Source organism: Rhinopithecus bieti, unplaced genomic scaffold (genome assembly GCF_001698545.2).
Source record: "Rhinopithecus bieti isolate Rb0 unplaced genomic scaffold, ASM169854v2 scaffold_5750, whole genome shotgun sequence".
In the NCBI taxonomy this organism is placed as follows: domain Eukaryota; kingdom Metazoa; phylum Chordata; class Mammalia; order Primates; family Cercopithecidae; genus Rhinopithecus; species Rhinopithecus bieti.
In genome coordinates this window covers 692,900-697,099 of record NW_016805082.1, presented here as the reverse complement: position 1 = coordinate 697,099, position 4,200 = coordinate 692,900, and the positions used below count along the sequence as shown (strand labels likewise).

General features: G+C 42.0%; 1 protein-coding gene across 7 annotated transcripts in view; it reads right to left on the bottom strand.

Annotated features, from left to right (window-relative positions):
- PRDM10 (PR/SET domain 10) overlaps window positions 1-4,200 on the bottom strand; it is a 109,386-nt gene that overhangs the window by 62,495 nt on the left and 42,691 nt on the right. The window lies entirely within an intron of this gene.

Here is a 4,200-nt window from a genome sequence, read left to right as displayed (position 1 = left end):
TTTTGAGTTGGTTTGGTTTTTGAGATGGAGTCTCGCTCTTCTGCCCAAGCTGGAGTGCCGTGGCACGATCTAGGTTCACTGCAACCTCCGCCTCCCAGGTTTAAGCGATTCTCCTGCCTCAGCCTCCTGAGTAGCTTAGACTACAGGCATGAGCAACCATGCCTAGCTAATTTTTTGTATTTTTAGTAGAGATGTATTTTCACCATGTTGGCCAGGCTGGTCTCAAACTCCTGAGCTCAAGTAATCCACCTGCCTTGATCTCCCAAAGTGCTGGGATTACATGCATGAGCCACCACTCTCGGCCAATCCTAGCTCTTTGAGAGGCCAAGACAGGAGGATCGCTTGAGGCAGGGAGTTTGAGACCAGCCTGGTCAACATGGTGAGACCGCATCTCTGTTTAATAAAAAGAAATTTAAAAATATAATAATATAATGTATTGCATGCTTGCTATGTTCTAAACACTCATTGGGGGGGTGTGTGTATAATATCTTATAAAATTATATATTTTGCATATGTATTTGTGTATACATACATGTGTGCATGTTTGTATAATGCAATCCTCATTAAAAATACTGAAGGTAATCTTAGTTCTCGTGAGGAGAATGAGTTTCCCAGATGCCAAAAGCAGGCTCTTTCCTTGTAGACGCTAACTTCCCATACCACCTTTACTTCAAAATGAACAGCTGAATAATAAGTCTCAAGATGAGGGGAAAGTGGCAATTTTCTGTGTAAAAAATTTAGTGAATGCAAATACAAACTTTTTTTCTCACATGGTCAGTGCTGGAGTGATTAGCGGCCAAATAAAAAGCCTTACTAAATTTCAACACACACAATATCTGCATCTCAAAGTCTTATTCCTTCCCAAAACAGGCTTTTTAAGGTAGTCAGTCTTCCCTTTTGATGATGATAAAATGTTAGTATTTTAGAAGTCCACTTGGCACTTGCTGTGTTAACAGGGCAGCAGCCACAATGCCAGAATAAAGACCAAAGAAGAAAAAAAGAGAAGGTACGTGAACTTCCAAAGTCTGTGCCCAACTCTGGAAAACGGGATGCCATGTCCATCTTCTGAGCCATCCAGGTGCCTGTTCCTGCTTTGCCTCAACATGATCATTCTCATCCCCACCATGCAGCGCCCCCCACCACACTTATTCACCCTGCATGCACCCTACTCTTCCAATCCCCATTTGCGGGGGACTTGAAAGACTGCCACATCCACCAACAGGTGAATGTAACAAGAAAGGAACACAAGGGAACTTCATGGAGAAATGGGAATATCCTGCATCTTGTATCTGAATTGGGGTGGTGGTTACATAAGGAATATGTGTGTCAAAAGCCATCAACCTATTAAGATATGTGAATTTTATTACATTTAAATTATACCCTAATAAAGTTGATTTTTTTTTTTAAGCATACCTTCCTCATACAGCAGTACTACTTAAAAATATACACAAAGATATTCAGGGTGAGTTTCATCTGGTATATAAATTATATCTCAACAAAGCCATTATTTAAAGAAACAAAAAGTATTAAGAAAGGAATAGGCTGGGTGCAGTGGTTCACACCTGTAATCCCAGCACTTTGGGAGGCCAAGGCCAACAGACTGCTTGAGGCCAGGAGGGCAAGACCAGCCTGGGCAACCCCAGGTGAAACCCCATCTCTACAAAAAATACAAAAATTATCCAGGTGTGGTGGTGTGCACCTGTGGTCCCAGCTTCTCGGGAGTCTGAGGTGGAAGGATCACTTTGAGCACGGGAGGCGGAGGTTACAGTGAGCCCAGATCACGCCACTGTACTGCATGGGTGGCAGAGTGAGATTCTGTCTCAAAAAAAAAGAAAGAAAGGAATAAATGTCACCAATCATCTAAAGATCTATAAGAAGAAAATGACAAAATTGTACAAAAGGACATAAAAGGCTCAGTAATTACAAAATCAGAGCCAGGCGTGGTGGCGCACGTCTGTGGTCCCAGCTACTCAAGAGGCTGAGGTGGAGGATCCCTTGAGCCCAGTTCAAGGCCAACAAGGGCAACACAGAGACCTTGCTTTGAAAAAAAAAAACAAAAGGAAGGAAGGAAGGAAGGAAGGAAGGAAGGAAGGAAGTTAAGTCATAACATGTTCCATGTAGGAAGCTTTTTTTTATAGTTGTTTATTTTGAAATAACTTCAGACATAAAAGTTGTCAAAAGAGTACAAAGAATTCCTGTATTTCTTCACTCCAATTCCCTGAATGTTAACATTTTACCATGTTTACTTTATTATTTCCCCTTTCTCTTTCTTTCTCTCCGTTTTCACCTGAACCATTTGAGAGTAAGTTGCCAGCACAATGCCCCTTTCCCCTAAATTTCTAAGTGCCTAATTCTATTTTCTTTTTTTCCCCAAGACGTAGTCTCGCTCTGTCACCCAGGCTGGAGTGCAGTGGCGCCATCTCGGCTCACTGCAAGCTCTGCCTCCCAGGTTCACGCCATTCTCCTGCCTCAGCCTCCCGAGTAGCTGGGACTGCAGGCGTCCGCCACCACGCCCGGCTAGTTTTTTTTGTATTTTAGTAGAGACGGGGTTTCACCATGTTAGCCAGGATGGTCTCAATCTCCTGACCTCGTGATCCACCCGCCTCGGCCTCCCAAAGTGCTGGGATTAAAGGTGTGAGCCACAGCGCCAGGCCCTCAGTGCCTAATTCTTAAAACAAGATTTTCTTATAGCCACAGTACTGTTATCGAAATGAGGATGTTAACACGGAAACAGTCCTATTACCTAATTCACAGACTTTATTCAAATTTTGTCAACTCTAATGAACGTCCTTTAAAAGAATACAACATTTTTTCTCCTGGCCTGGGATGCAATCCGATATTGCACACAGCACACTCAGCTGTCCTGCCCTTCAGTCTCCTTCAATCCCAAACGGTTCCCTGCTCTTTCTTGGTCCGCCGTGACCTTGACATTTATGAAATGCACAGGTCATTTATTTTCAGAATGCTCCTCAATTTAAGTTTGTCTGATGTTTCTTCATGGTTAGATTCAGGATATGTATTTTAGCAGAGACACCACAGAAGAGATGTGTGTCCTTCCTATAGAGGAATTTGAGTTGTTTCCTTCAGCTTGGCTCACTGATCGCACAAATGCTCAGGTGTGTGCTATGCTAGGCACTGGGGTGCTATGGGGATCGGCAGGTACAGTCCATGCCCTCACAAAACCCACACAGCCCAGAGCATCTTTTGTCTTTGTTTTCATGTCTAGAAAGGTATACTTTATTTCTTCTATTTTAATTATATTTATATCTCTTTTAATAGGTAGTAAATGCAGCTGGCTCAAAATTCAAAAGGCACAAAAGGTATACAGTGGACAACTGCCCTACCTGGAATGCCCTAGCCATTGCTCAGAAGCAACCTATATTATCAATTTATTGTATTTTCTTCCAAAATTATTTTGTATACATACACACAAGCATATATATACTCTCTCCCTCTCCAACCACAAATAGATGCATACTACTGATTCCATCAAGGTAGCATTTCTTCTATATCTCGTTTGTCCCATGTAATATCATACCTTTCATATTGTTCCATATATATACAGACATTCCTCATTCTTCATTACAGCTGCATATTTTAATCTTGCATTCATAAACGCTTAGGTTATTTCTAATATTTTGCCATTACATGTGACACTACGATGAGAACTTTGGACATAACATTGCTTTACAACGTATCTTGCATTTTATGTATTAGTACCCCACGTTTTGGAATCTCTGAGGGAAGATACTAGCGAAGTTAAAGTGATTATCATATGTAAAATGGAGATCATTTTATTGTGAGGGTTAAATGATGTATGTAACAACCCTAGGCACAAGGTCTAGTACATAGTAGGTGATTAAATATATCAATTTTCACATTTCACAAACGAGTCATATAGAGCTTCACAATTTTCAAAACATTTTATACCCTTTAAAATCTAACAATTTGGCTGGGCAAGGTGGCTCACACCTATAATCCCAGCATTTTGGGAGGCCAAGGTGGGCAGATCATTTGAGGTCAGGAGTTCAAGACCAGCCTGGGCAACATGGTGAAACCCCATCTCTACTAAAATACAAAATTGGCTGGGCGCAGTGGCTCAAGCCTGTAATCCCCGCACTTTGGGAGGCTGAGACGGGCGGATCACGAGGTCAGGAGATCGAGACCATCCTGGCTAACACGGTGAAACCCCGTCTCTAC